This window comes from Seriola lalandi, unplaced genomic scaffold, assembly GCF_002814215.2.
Source record: "Seriola lalandi dorsalis isolate HSWRI2012SDOR001 ecotype SW California unplaced genomic scaffold, Sedor1 jcf7180002054816, whole genome shotgun sequence".
Classification (NCBI taxonomy): Eukaryota; Metazoa; Chordata; class Actinopteri; order Carangiformes; family Carangidae; genus Seriola; species Seriola lalandi.
In genome coordinates, this window is record NW_019525369.1 from 684,897 (window position 1) to 700,604 (window position 15,708).

A 15,708-nucleotide genomic window follows, 5' to 3' on the forward strand; every position below is an offset into this window, starting at 1 on the left:
AGAACCAGCTGCGTTCTTACAGTTTCTGTTCTTGGTGACAGAAGGTGGAACCTGACTTGGTCTTCTGCTGTTGTAGTCCATCTACCTCAAGGTTGGACATGTTGGTCACGCTGATGCTTTTCTGCTCACTACAGTTGTGTCTGAGTGGTTATCTGAGTGACCGTAGCCTTTCTGTCTGGATGGTTTTTGGTTTTGGCTCCATTCTGAGAGAAAAACTCTAGAGACCGATGAGCATGAACGTCCCAGGAGATCAGCAACAGAAATACTCACACCAGCTGTCTGGCATGCTGACATGATTGGCTGGTTGGATAATTTCAGGAATAAGCAGGTGCATAGCTGTTCCTAATAAAGTGCTCGGTGAGTGTATATAAATGAGTAAATCTACTGTAGCTAGCCTGCTATAATGACATAAAAACTCATAGAAAATGAACAGGAAAACCTAAGAAAAAGAGGACTCAGTAATAACAGTTGTAGACAACCTGGAAGGTCGGTATGTTGATGCAAAACTAACTGCACACTAACATTTTCCAGGTGGAGCTATAGAGCTGAAATGTTAGGTCAGTTTCTGTTCCACTAGTTTGAATTGGTCAGTGTAGTTTCTGCATCTGCCTTCATTTACAAAAAAAGGACCATGATAATGCCATAAAAGACTGGCAGGGTGTTTTGGTCACTACAATGATGATGGTACAATCGCATAGTAATATGGCATGGTACCATGGTACTGTAGCATTGTGCCATTGTACAGCAATACCATGACATGTACCATTATAGTATAAAATACCATGTGCAAGCAAGTTAAACAAAGGAAAATTTGTTTTTTTTCTCTAACGAATTTATCAACAGAAGAAACCAGTCAGTATGTTAATGATTTATCCATTTCCTACACAGAAAACTCAGCACTTCAGATCTGATTTAGACTGCGACTGATGGGGTTTTCAGATGGGGTTCAGATTAAATTAATTTGAGCACAGTGCTACAGCGCCAGCTGATTCCACCAACACAGATACAGTTTACACACAAGGACACACTTTGGCACATTTAGTTTATTCGTTACCTGCATAATTATCCAATAGCTCCGCTAATGGAAAGGCACAGTTGTCAGATGTTTTCTCCATAGCTGCCATTAATCTGTGAACAAAGAACAGGCAGTGATTAATATTTATCTATTTAAAAAGGTGCTTAATGTTCTGTATATTAATCTACTGAAGTTACATGAGAATATGTATCTGACAATGTATTTTGGAAATTAAAACATTTAAGAGCCATGATGCTGATGATGATATTACTGTGACATTATCATTATCACGTAGTTACACATGTAGTTCACTTACTGCAGGCCCACAACATAATAATGTTGTCAAGGTTTAGGGCAATAATCATTTCCTCACTTTCACTTTCTACCCAGTTACTCCACACCTCCACAGCTGGTTCATTTTTTTTCCTTTAATGACAATGTGCTGCATTACGAGCCATGTAGTGTAGAAGTTACCTAGTGTTATCCAAGGGTTTTAAGCTAACAATAAGCTAACACTTTAGCTGAACATTTGCTTTTAGCTAACTCTTTTTATTGAATATGGATATAGTTTAATAACTGAATGCATCAAGTGTCTGGATTATTTATAAAAAACAACTTTAATAATACCACTGCGCCTGGATTTGATATAGCCATACATTGATTCAAATCATTTCATTTTATAAAGTAGCCTATTATTCTGTATAGAAATGTATGGATATTGCTGGGGTACCAGATATCCATGCCATTTTAATTTCAGTGCCATGTATCACTGTAGCATGGCCATTGTTACATCAGCACCATGGATGGGTACTGGTGCATTATTTGTTCCATGGCCAGTTCTATAGAATAATATTGTGATCACTTGAAAATCAGTTTGAACTGAATTTTTTAAAAATGTTTTCGATATTAAAGAGTTTTTTCACAGCAGACATTTTGATTTGTCATAGTAAGAAAAGCACAGGTGGAACTAATAACAAGGACAATGGCTCAGCTGCACGTTGACATGTCGTTGAGCCATGCAAATAGGCCAGAACTGAAACTGCTACACCTAAATGGAAAGCAGCCCTTGTTTATGTCGCTCTGTTTAATATCTAAATGCTGCAGAGATGTGGAGGATCATGTGCAGTGTGCGGTACATGCATGTATGCTGCGTGTGTGTGTGTGTGTGTGTGTGTGTGTGTGTGTGTGCGTGCGTGCGTGCGTGCGTGCGTGCGCGTGTTTCAGGGTGATGTGTGTTCAAGCGTAAGGGTACACTCAACACTCGATGGTTTTACTGAGTCACAAACTCACCGACAGCGTTGAATGTTCCCCAAGACTTGAAAAACTCGGGCTGACAGCGAGCTAACAAACAGCCTGTCCTCCAGTGCTACAAGGAGTGGACAGCCATGACAGGACGGACCCGAGAGGACGCTAAACAAGAGGAGACAAGAGCACTGCAGGTGCACACACACACACACACACTTTCACCAGTGATGCAGAGGACAGCAAACCCTCTAGAAGCAGTTTATGGAGTGGAGGTTGGTTATATTTATCTGACTGACAGTGTAATTATATGAGTACAGCATGAATATTGATGATCTTTGGTTGTTTGTTCTTATCACCCTGAAGGAGATGTTTTAGAAAATACATTGCAATTTTCAGTTTCAGTGACATTTGGAAACTGCTATGAATTATGTTGCTGTGGTTCTGAATTGAATTATTGTGGCTGGAAGGTGATTTGTCGAATTTGCTGATATTTTTCTGTTTTTGCAAAAAATTGTGGATGATTGGTTCAAAATTTGAAGCGCTCACAAATAATTCATAGAATAATTGGATTTCAGCACATCTTCATAAATGCAAAATTTGCCTGAATTTATAAGCAATCCATGTGATGCATCGTGTGTCTAGTTACTTGAGGTATCTGCAGGTTTCAGTTTAAATTCAATATCATTAAAGCGTGTTGATCAGAATTAAGATTTAATACCATCTAAAAAAACCCTAATAAAAAACAAAGCTTTAAAAACCAGACATTTTCTGACCACACACAATGTTATGAATGTACAGAATTAAGATGTCTGTCCACTTCCTTTTTACATGTGTTGCTAGTCTCAAAAGAACAGCAGAGGAAATATGGGAATGCTTTAAAAACAAAAAAGGTAATTGAGTGCATCATTAAATTTTAAACAATAGAGTGCTGCAGGAATGAGTCCTACAATCTGGAAATTAGTTGAATTTTAGCATTTCTGGTCAACCCATAGACTTTGGGATGAAGGAACCAGAACTGGGTTTTTGATTAGATGAATGAAATAAGGTCTGTGGTTTAACACAAGCTCAAGACATTTTCACGTGATGACGTTGAACATGAAAACCAGTCCGCTCTCCAGTCCACCTTTACGGCCTCGTTGTGTTTATACAAAGTGTCACTAACTGAGTAAGAGGAAAGGCTTTTGTGGAAGAGGTCAGAGCTGAATCAAACTACAAGGTGAAGATTATTGGTGGTGATGCTGAAGTCATGTGACCGTAGTGTAGTTGGTTTATAGGCTAACATTAGCTTTTTATTTCTGCTGATTGAATTTAGGCTTCAAAACGAATAGATGAGGTGTTAAAGTGAAGATTATCCTGCTGAACAAATCATGTCAGTATCATAAATTTCTGTTTGTCACAGAGTTTATTTTCTGTAATAAGCCAAAAGACAATGGAAAAATCCTACTGACTTTTTGTGGAGGGAACCTGATGATAACGTCCAGGTTGGCCAATAAAAATGCGTTTTTTAAATGAACAGAAAACTGGACTGAGTGATTCATCCTAATGTTCTTAGTTAATAATATATCAATTCTGCGTTTTTATGAAACATGCCAATTTGAGTCTGCGAATAAAACAAAACGCGATTTTGTGTGCACACTCCTGCTAGAGTAGGATGAAAATAATTTCTTTACTTTGTTACCTGTGCTCCTTCTAAAACTACATTTTCTTTTCAGTGTTTTTAGGATTTAAAAAGGATCATTAAACTAAAACAAATCTGATATTTTCTTCAATACTTTGAGATATTGTCTTACCTGTGTATCCAACCTGTGTAAATAAGCCTGTATGAGTGTGTGTGGACATACAGTGAAGCCTAAACCCTGCTTTATGCTCACAGGGTAACTGCTGTCGGGCTGATTGTGTGATGATGGAGAAGGGGGGGGGTTGAGAATCTGGAAGGGGGGGTGAAGGGTGAGTGGTGAGAATAAAGAGGAGGGGGGGGGTTGGAGGGTGGGGTGTCTGGGCGAGAGGAGTGCTGATCGATTCCAGGCTTGGTATTTTCCAGACAGGCTGAATGGTAAAGGTCAAAGGTCAGCTGCTCTTGTTTCCTATGAAAGAGAGGCTGTGTGTCGGTGTTTGTGTGCATCTATATGTGTGTGTGTGTGTGTGTGTGTGTGTGTGTGCGTGTGTGCGTGTGTGTGTGTGTGTTTTCATGCTCATGTGCAGAGTGGGGCAACGTGTTAAATCTGTGTTTTTGCAAAGCCATGCAAGTCAAATGATCCATCACCAGTGTGTGTGTTGAAACTTGTGTAACTGACTAAACTTGTACTTGAAGTTATTTACATGTGTGTCAGCTATTTTCTAACATTCAACGATTTGCAAATGCTAAACATTTTTATTTTATTATTTTTCAAGAGAAGTGTTTGAATTTGTAAGTTATTATTAAAAACAAAATTAAAATTAAATGAAAAATCATTATTATTTGTGATTTAATACCTCAGAGAAACAGAGCTCCTTGGTATTTTGCTTAGTTTTATTTCTCTTTTTCTATTAGTAGAAGCTCCATATCCTGAGCTGTCCTCACCTGCAGCACATCAGGTCTACTGTTGTTATTTAATATACTGAGCAGCATCTTCTCTTAGATGCATCAAAAGCTATTTAAACTTTGCTATAGTTGTAATAAAAATCCATGTATTTTTCAGTGAGGATCTGAACAGCAGAACATTTTGAAACCAAAACAACAGAGCAGGTGTGCAGGCAGGTGATTGGGTGTCTTGCTCAAGGGCACATGGGAAAAAGCTAAAAATAGTCCCGAGTGCTGCTGCCGGGATAATATGTGACACATTTGCCCTGCACTGCTGTGCATGTGTGTGTGTGTGTGTGTGTGTGTGTGTGTGTGTGTGTGTGTGTGTGTGTGTGTGTGTGCGTGTGTGTGTGAGGGGGGGGTGTCTGTCTGTCTGTCTGTGTTCTGCTCCACCCAGACTGTGGCTGCTCTCTACCGTTGCAGTGACACGGTGATGACAACACTCACGCAAGAGATGGAGCCTTTTACCTCTGTGGCTGTGCTTTAATTTATGGAGCATATACATCACACACAAGCCTGGACACACTCACACACACACACACACACACACACACACACACAAATCCAGACAAGAAATAATGCCAATTGCAGTGACACAGACAGTGATGTCTTTACATTTGTGGTTCAGGTAACAGCAACCAAAATAAACATTTAACACCACTGACCTGCACACTGAGTTAGACATACCACACATGTATGCATAAATACACACACAGTCATACAGTGGCATGTTGAGTCACATCTATTGCATGTGTGTGTGTGTGTGTGTGTGTGTGTGTGTGTGTGTGTGTGTGTGAGTGTGCATGCATGGTTGCGTGTGAATGCATGCGGTTGTGAATGGGAAGACAGATTGTGGCTGTGAGGTAAAGAAAAAGAGGGGGAGGGTAAAGGGAGACAGACATGCTGTGGGTGGGTGGCGGGGTGGGGAGTGAGTGAGTGAGTGAGTGAGTGAGAGTTGGTCCTCTTTCCCTCCCTCCTTTCCTTCCTCTCTCACTTCTCCCAATCGCTTACTTGCTCCCCCTCCCCCTCCTGGGACTTGAACCCGTGACCCCACGGTGAATGAGTTCATGGGAGGCACCACCATTATTGGGGAAACTGCTGGTCTGTGTGTGTGTGTGTGTGTGTGTGTGTGTGTGTGTGTGTGTGTGTGTGTCTGAGTGCGTTTCGGAGTGACCTGAGTTGAGTTCACCGGTGTCTGTGTTTGTGTGAGTTCATACGATTTCTGCCGTTTCTTAAGAGTAGATTTTTACAATAGGACGACTGAATGAGAGGTTTACATCGCTTAAGGCTAACATTACTGATGCGTACAGATGTTTGTGTGTGTGTACATGCATATTTTGGTGTGTGTGATGTCAGAGTGCTGTTACCTGAGCCATAGAAATGTCAGAGTGCTGTTACCTGAGCCGCAGAAATGGTGACGGCCCTTCCCCCCCGCTTGCTGCTGGATGTGTGACCAAGTCTGCATCTCACTACCTGGTCCAGACAGACAGGATCAGTACTTTAATCTAATTGTCATTCACTTCAACTGGGACAGCCGACATATACACACACACACACACACACACACACACACACAACATATACAACATGCATTTTTATATGTGCACCCACGCACACACACATATTCCTAAAAAAAAAAAAAAACACACAAATGCACACTTAAAAAAAAACATGCCCATCCTTCACACATACACACAGACACACATATACACACACAGGCAGTCACATGAGAAATCATGAATGAAGATGCACATTGTGTGAATACACTCACTTTTGTGTAAGCATGCCACCTCGCTGTTCTTCACTACGTCCGTTTCCATGCTGAACTCTGCGCTCTTCCTCTGCCTCTTTGGGCGTTCCTCCTTGGCATTGCATCCTGCATGCACATCAGTGTCGGCAAACATCCACTGACACACTGTCACATCGCATTCATGTCTGCCGGCAAGCAGCCTCTCCCACAGTCAGGGCTGCTCTGGGATCAGAGCCCTGCCGCGTGCACAATAATCCATCTGGAAAAATGTAGGAAATGAAGGTGCAAACTGACTTACCCAACATCCTCTTCAGCAGTAGTGTCGCCGTCCCTCTTTCTCTGCATTCCTCCGTCTCTATATCTCCTTTTTTTTTTTTTTTTACCCCTCCCATTGAAAAGCCAAGCCACCACTCTCTCTCTCTTTCTTTCATCCTCTGCTCTCATCTTTTACTCTTCTTCAAATCCCTACTTTTCATCACTTCCTCCCTTCTCCCTGTTTTGCTTCCTCCAGCTCCTTCTCCTTGTCATTTTTCACAATCTTCCTCTTTTCTTTCTTCCTCTCCAGTGGCTCTCCGGTGTCTCCTTTCTGCTGCTGTAAACTGCAGACTGTCTGGAGAGAGAGAAAGAGAGGGAGCGAGAGAGAGAGAGAGAGAGGAGAGCGAAAGAGAGAGAGAGAGAGAGCGAGAGAGAGAGAGACCGAAGAGCAATGGGAAGTGCAAACCAGGACACACACAGCCTCTGTCAGTTTGAATGAATATTGTGCACACTCGGCTTGTCTCTCCTCCCCCCTCTCTTTCTCTCTCCCTCCTTCCTTTTCTCTGTCTACCAGACACCCCTCCTCCACTCCTCTCTCACATGCCCTCCTTCGCTATCTCCTCCTCCCTCTCCCTCACTGCTGCCTTCAAACATGTTCACACTTCAAGACTGACATTATGGAGCTGCACTTACTGACACCCCTCCAACACACACACATGCACACGCACACAGATCACACTTCTCACTCTCCTGGACCCAGACAGTTAACCCTTCTGATGCAGCTGCATGTCCTGCCTGTTTGTATTATCATTTCCTTAATAGATGCTGTTTTACAGGCACTAGTCAGTGTATTTTTATGTAATGACTTCTTTTTTTTTATAGTGTTCTATTATATATCTTATTATCTTATCTCTCTTGATATCTTATTTTTATTATTATAAAGCATATTGTAAAGCATATGAGAATTTGTATTTTAACATGAAATTTTCAAAACCCGCATGATTTTAATGCATTTGAAATGTGTAGAAATATATGTGAGATATAAATGTGAAATATAATAATGTGAAACTTTTGCAGTTTTGACATTCTCTGAAAATATCTGAAAACCAATGTATATGTGTATCATGTAAATTTGTGACGTGAAATTTGTTTCATGTGTGAAACCCATGACATTACATCGTAATATGATAATATACATGCAATCTGAAAATCACACGTGTCTGCATCATGTGAATTTAATGGTTTTTCACATTAGATAAGTCACATATGTCATTTAGTAAAACTACTATATGTGTTTTAGATACGTATATATATTTGAAATTTATATTTTCATATGAAGTCGTACATTTCAGATTTGTACTTTAAAAATTTGAAAAGTGAAAATGATATTTTTTGGCAATTTGCACAAATTTCATTTCACATGTGAAATATCTGAAAATCATGTGTCGGTATTGTGAAGTTACATGAAATGTGTTCTACATGATGTTGTACATCTCACATGTCAAATATTTCAATATCAAGTGTATTTATATTACCTGAATTTATCATATTCTGAACATTTCAAGTATCATGTGTATGATATGTGAAATTCTGTTTCACATGGAAGTTGCACATTTCATAAGTTGAATATTTGAAAATCACATGCTTACATCATGTGTTTGTCCTATGAAATGCTGTTTCACATTATACTGTAATTGAAATTGTTTTCACATACATACAATACATATATACAATCTATATAAATACAATCTACATACAATCTATATATATATGTGAAATTGACATTTTCACATGATGTCGAACATTTCAGATTTTTAATATAAAAATCTTGTGTCCGAAAAGTGAAATTTATGTTTTTAGGTATTTTGCACAATCCAGATTTCACATGTGAAATATTTGAAAATATCCTATGAAATAAGGCACCACGTCGTTTTAAGGTGAAATGTGTGTTACCTTTGCTAAGTTTACATTCATATATTTTTTATGAAGGTAATATTCTGATAGACTGAAGGAAGGTCTGACTCAACAATGGGAAAACCTGAAAAACAGCTCTCTTCTTTTTTTTTCTTATAACAAGTGTGTGTAAAGGTCATTTTACCAACATGTTCTAAAAATACACATAAACCCAGCTACACTCCTTGGAAACGGCCACATTTTGCTTCCCATCCTGATATTTCTTTGGGCATTTATTAAAAATGCAACAGTTTCACTTGCTTTGTTTCATATAAGTCTCTTGTTTGAAGATTTTCTTTAATCCAGACACATGCCACTGTGACTGCACTTAATTGTTATGAAAGCATTTCAAATCTTTCCCCGAGCATGTGTGTTTCTGTGGTTTGCATCCATCAGCACCTGCACCCGAACGCTGCCCTCTTTACTTGTATTTTCACTGAACACCGTTCCTCTACCCTCCTCCATCTTCTGCAACTTATCCCCCACTCTCTCCATCATCCTCCCTCCTTCCTTAGTTACATATTGATTAGGTCGCTCAAAGTGTGTGTGTGTCGTTGTGTGGATGTGCGTGGATGCGTATGAGCCTGGTCCTGCTGTGGTCAATGAGGTCAACATGGTGGCCAGACAGACATCCCCACCCCCTTTGTTTTTTCTGTTGCCTTTCCCCCCTGCCTCCTCCATCACCCCTGCTCTCCCTCCTTAGGGTTAGCGAGTGTAGTCGAAGTAAAGGAAGCAAGGAAAACAATAATGTCAGCATCTTTCAGTAGCTCACCTAACAGTTAGGTTGATAGCAGCTGACAGAAAATGAATGCACTGGCTTGCGATGTAGAACACAGCATCACATTATGAGCTTAATGGGTTCATGTGGCAAGAGGAAGCAATTTTGTTGTAATGCCCAATTGAATTTACAAATTTCAAACCTCACTGAATTTTACAAACCTCACAGAAAGTAAACACAGGAAAGAGCCGAGTTCCCAAACCATTAGGAGGAAAGAAACTGCAATACTAAGAAAGAAGAGGAATCAATACAACAATCAAAAACAGGCATTTATCATTTAGAAATGTGAAAATGTTCCACATTATTGTTTGAAGATGGTCACGTCTTTGCATTTAAGGAGAGAAAAAAAAGGCATGTCTTTCAAACACCACTTGACAGTGACCGTCCTTGCTGACCCCTTTGGCCAACAGACTGTCTGTCTGTGTGGAGGAGGGGGCAGGATGGATAGGAGGGCAGGGGTCAATAAAGGCCATAAGGCAAAGACGGAGGGGAGATGCAGACAGAGGAAGCTTGGAAGGATGCACCACATGAGGGAGGCAGAAGTAAAGCAGCAACACCATATATTCTTTATGTACATTTCACTTAGTTGCACGTCAAACGATCTTAATGAGACAAACAGTCATTACATAAACATATGAAATCCTCTGTTTACGTTTATATGTAAATAAGGTTGATTTTACAGCAACAAATAGCCAAGGTCATAATTCATTTTAGCTATGCTAGCTGTGTGGCTTTAGGCAAGGTCAGATTATATGGAATACCATCTCAATAGCAAATAAATACAGCTATGAAATAAATAAATTAGGTAATATACATAGAAATATATAAATAAATCTAAATCTAAATATATAAGTGAGCCAATAAATAAATAGCAATATAAATGAATAAATAAATAAATAACTTAAATTACTAAAAATTACATTTTTATTTATTTCAGGAGACTTTTATTTTGTAATTACACATTTATTTATTTCCAGAGACTTATTTCCAAATGCCACATTTATTTCACATGTGTTATATGCAAATGAGGGGGTGTGGTTATTTCTCAGATTAAGACCAAAGCAACAGCACAAAAACAGCACTGAATATATTGAATTGTTTGTTTTATATCTATAGAAGGTTGGATTGAAAAACATAAAATAGAAAATTAGAGTTTTTTCTGTTCATTTCTTGGGTTGCTTGAGAGGATGGGATGTAAACGTCCAACACAACTTGCATCTGATTGGTTAGTGGGGCAGCCATGCATTGAACTTCCCACATTTCATCTTTGGGCGAGACACTGAACCCCAAAAATTGCCCCTAATGCATCATCAGCGTGTGAGTGTGTTTGTATGGTAGAAGAGAAAAGCTAGAAAAGCACTAGATGTGTAGGAAAAAGCTGTGTGAATGTGTGTGTGAATGGGTGAATGTGCCTTCCATTGTAAAGCGCTTTGAGTGGTCGATGAGCCTAGACCAGTGTTATATAAGTGCAGTCCATTTACCGTTTACACTGTTCACACTGCACTAAAGACCTGATACCGAGAGGAGACCGCACAGACTGCAGGACGACACTGCTGAGAGCCGACTCTCACAAAACCTGTCGTTTTTCCACTCACCCAATTCCACAGCCATTTGCTCACATCACTATGTAGGAATCACATGTGAGTAACCAGGTTAGTTATGTTCCATGCAAACATTATAATATTATCCACGCCAGGATAAATCGTAATCAGGACGCAGATAATACTGTATGTGTGCAGGTGTTGGGTACTTAAGGTTCGAGTGGAGCCACAAACCACCAGGAAACAAGGGGTTGCAATTGGATTGATTCACAGGGATGATGATTTCGGGTGGTTGCCATGGTTGTAAGTAACAAAGGAGAAGAACATCACAAGATCTGCCCAACAAATCCAAAATCTGCGCCTTAAAATCATATATGTTTCAAATAATATTTAGCCTTACTTCATTAATTAATACACCATAATCCCAACGAAGGAAAATAAAGAAACTACTACACACACCAAACTCAAACGGTGAAGAGGGTTTGGAGACAAAAGGAGGAAGTTCTCATCCTGGCCTCTGTTTATAAGGTGGGAGGAGGTGCTTTCACAGGTGTGTGCCTCCTTGTGGATAGGAGGGATTATGACTCTGCAGTTTCTGACAGCAGGTGTGTCCTCAACTCGAGTCATGTTGTCAGTGAGTCATTGGGTTTAACAAAAGAAACGGGGGCATACACATTCAGGCATTTTGGCATGGGCAGCCTATCAGCTATAAATCCAGATGTTTGCTGCTGGAATGACAGCTGTCACAATCACCTCATTGTTGTTGCCTTAAAACACCAAAGGCTCTGAGAGTGAGTGACCTGCTGAGCCGCAGAAAATATAAAAATAGTGGTTAGCTGCAGTTTCAGTTAGATAACAGAGAGAGAGCAGGCGCCACATTTGCATCTGTTTCAGTGATATTTAGCAGGTGAACACCTCTGCAGTGCTGCAGTTATACTCTGGCATTTTGTTAATGCAGAGGTTAATGTGTGTCTGTTCAGATATTTCTGCTCTCTGCTTCTCTCTCTTGGTGAAGGCTAAAGTTTGCATGATAATTAAGGATAAAATTATAAAACATGGTCAGGACAGGCATAAGTGAAAGTCTCATATATATATTACTTATATTATTGCAACAAGACTAGGTCAGAACCTGAGGAAAGACTGACCATGTGGTCACTGTGTGAAATTGAGGACATAGTTGGAAATTGTTGCAGAACCACTATAAAGAAATACTTTCAATGGAAGGTAGAAAAAGCTGCTGGAAAAGTCACTAAATGTTGCTAGATGACATAATACGTTAATTAGCATTTTCATGATGTCATCAAATTTGCATTCTGGCCAGTATCAGCTGGTTTCAGGTTTTTATCTGTCTTCTTCTCTCCTCCTCTCCGTGCTCACATATACAGCATTTTGATACAGCTGCCTTCACAATAAAGCTGTTCTTATTGACATGTTTTCCTGTTTGTGTTGTCAGACAACAGAATAAGCATGAAATAGAGACCGAAATGTGGCTCATTCAGACTACATGTTAACCAGCCATCATTTCCAAGCTCCTGCTGAAATCCTGATTTTATAACCTCAGCATGGTCTGACGAAATCATCAAACACATAATTTAAAGAGAAGAGCTGTGCTACGGTTACGGCCATATTTACCTGTAAAATGTTCGCTCCGAGAGAAAGTTAGATTCATTCATTCATCATTCATGTCTATTTTCTATGTCTCTTTTTCAACAATATGTTTATTAAATATTTTTCATACACAGACAAACGTGTACATATAGGCACAAAAAAACAGATAAGTGCCTCATCAACCAAAACACACACCGAGGCACAAAAGAACAAAAATCACAAAGAACAACTTCTCAGACAAAACGAAACAAATCTCAGACACAAATTGAAATAAAATTAAAGGTACTTCATCTTCACCAAGTTGAGCTTGGCGTAACCATTTTGCCACAATGTTTCCATCAAGGAGTTCTCATTCCTCTTCCTCTATTTCATCCATGCATTTCACAAGAGCAATAAATGGTCCCCGAACCTTTTCAAACATATCCTGTTTCCTTTTCCGTATATAAGTCACTGTTGCTAAGGGGAAAGTGTTTAACATTTGCCTGACCCAGTATGCAACACTTTGTCCGTTAGTCATTTTCCAAAACATTGCAATTTTGGGTAAAGCCATAGAATAAAAAACCCAGGATCCATTGGAATGTCTTTTGAGATAATCATTTCAATTACCTTTTACCCCCCCAGAAAAAATGTTTATTCTGCTGCATTGCCAAACATAATGAAAGTGCATTTTGTACACAAATTGGGAATATTGCTATTATATTTATTTATTTATTATTTATTTTATTTTATTTTATTTCGGTTTGTTATAATAAAACTTTGGTTGAAGGTATTTGAAAAAAAAAATTCTATTTATGTCATATTTGCACCTAACCTCTTCAAATGACATCATGTTGTCTGTGTTGGGTAAATACAAATCCTTATTTTTTTTTTTCTAACCCTTTAAAAACTGCATCTGCTCTTCCTGGTGTGAAACGCTGTTCCCCACACGGGACTGTACTGTGATAATAAGCCAGATTCCTTCGTAAAGCTATTTACTTCAAACCATACCTTGATCATATTTTTAACAATTGGATTAGCAGTTTGTTTCATCAAATTCGGCAATGTATCTGGGCAGAGGTAAAAAAGGCTGATTCCATTTCTTTCCATGGTGGAACATCCCTTGTTGCAAAATGAAACCTGATAGTACCAAATTATATTAGGACATTTCAAACCACCTTTCCTATATTCAGTTGATCATTTCACTGCCAAAGTGAGATGGGCAACTGTATCAAAAGACTTGAACAAATCAATAAAAAGGGCTGCAGCGTATCTTTTGCAGTCTGGTGCCTCAGTAATGATCACTTCAATAGCATTGATTATTGCTTCCTGAGCCTGACGCAAGTTTTGATAAAGTATTTTTTAAAGTATGTTTTTAATAAAGCATTTCTGTCTAAAGATTCTTTAAGTTGTTCACTAAAAGCTTTATCAAGGACTTTAGCTAAAACACATTCAGGACGCCCTCCTGTCTGCAAAGGGAGAACATGGGCAGATTTTGATATTTTAGGAATCTGATTGTTGGAAAGAGAAAGATTAAAAGTGTAAGTCAGAGGTTCTGCTATAAAGTCTGCCGCTAACTGGAGAAAGAAGGATGGAGCTTGTCAGGTTGGTCCAGTTGTTTTAGGGCTCTATCAACCTCTAGCACATTGAAACATTTAATATTGAATGGTTGAACCATAGAATAAGTCTGGGGTGGTGAAGAGTGAGCCCTGTGCTCATTAGGCTGTTTGAATCTGGATGTAAAGACTCAAAAACATCAGTCTTCTCCAATGCACATCGGCAACTCCCTCGAGCTTACACTTGCAAATAAAGAATTTATTACTTTACAAAATTTCTAAGGATTATTTAAATTACTAGTAGTTTAAAAAGGTGCAGCTTGGATTTAATCTTTTTGATTAAAGAGGTACAACAATTTCAGAACCATCTGAAATAAACCAGTGAGCCTGAGATTTGGATTTTCTGGCTTTAGCCCAGGCGACATCTGTTTCTTTTAGTGGAGTGGACAGCTGAGGGGAAAACCCTGGATTGTTTTGGACTTTCCCTCTAAATTTGCTCTAATTTTAGTAAAAGCACTTCCAAGCCAGTTCTACATTATTAATCAGAGAGATCTTGTTCCACTTAAAGTCCCACAAATCATGAAGAAAAGCTTGCTCACAGAAATGCTTAACCCTGGTTTAAGAATTTTACATTTTAAAAAATTTGTGGTCTTGTTTTGGGAGTTTAGCTTGTCTGATCGCACCTATAACACAATGGTCACTAAAACCATTTGCAAATACAGCAGTATTGGAATGTCTCTGAGGAGCATTTGTTAGAAATAAATCCAGAAGAGAGGATTTCTCTGGGCTTTTAAGAGTCGGACGAGCTGAGCTGTTGATTAAGATTAAATGAATCATGGGTAGATTTATTTAATAATCTAATCTATATCATTTTTGGCAGCAGCATAACAAAATATGAAAGAAGTGAAAGAGTCTGAACACTTTCTGAATGCACTGGTATCTTTGGTAATAAATGCTTATAATATTGAACATTCACGATCAGACATCAGACACTCACATTCCTCTTTGTTTTACTCGACACTTAAACTCAAGTCAGTGTGTTGATGTCCAGAACATTGTGTTAGTTAAATTTCCACACAGCTGTTGCTATTTCAGAGGCGATATTTTGTTATTTCGAAGAACATGTTTACATTTTTGTCTGCACATTAATAAATAAGCACCATTAACGCAGTGGACTGATACGCAGCACTGAGGAGAAGTGGTGTTAATGAAAGCCTAACAATACTCATATGGCGCACGGCGCTCAAGTGTCAAGACAAGCAGAATGGCGCCGGGCTTTTCTCAGGGTGGTTTGTGAAAATGATGGTCAGTCAGAATGAAGGTGATAAATGTCAGTGTAGCATTCACTGTTGTTTTAGCCTCAGGTGGTCGAGGAACTGAGGGAATATATATTTAGCTATTTTGCTCTCTTTCTTTTACTAACTGTTGAAGTAAAACATGATTTAGCACACAACAGTCCAGATTATCACAA

General features: G+C 39.1%; 1 long non-coding RNA gene across 1 annotated transcript; it reads right to left on the reverse strand.

Moving 5' to 3' along the window:
- Positions 1-464: 464 nt before the first annotated feature.
- LOC147817952 (uncharacterized) lies at positions 465-7,371 on the reverse strand. The gene is made up of 4 exons (XR_015438461.1): positions 6,869-7,371; positions 6,592-6,696; positions 6,219-6,293; positions 465-1,128 (listed from the first exon to the last, which is right to left on the reverse strand). It is a non-coding gene; the product is annotated as an uncharacterized LOC147817952 (long non-coding RNA).
- Positions 7,372-15,708: the final 8,337 nt, after the last annotated feature.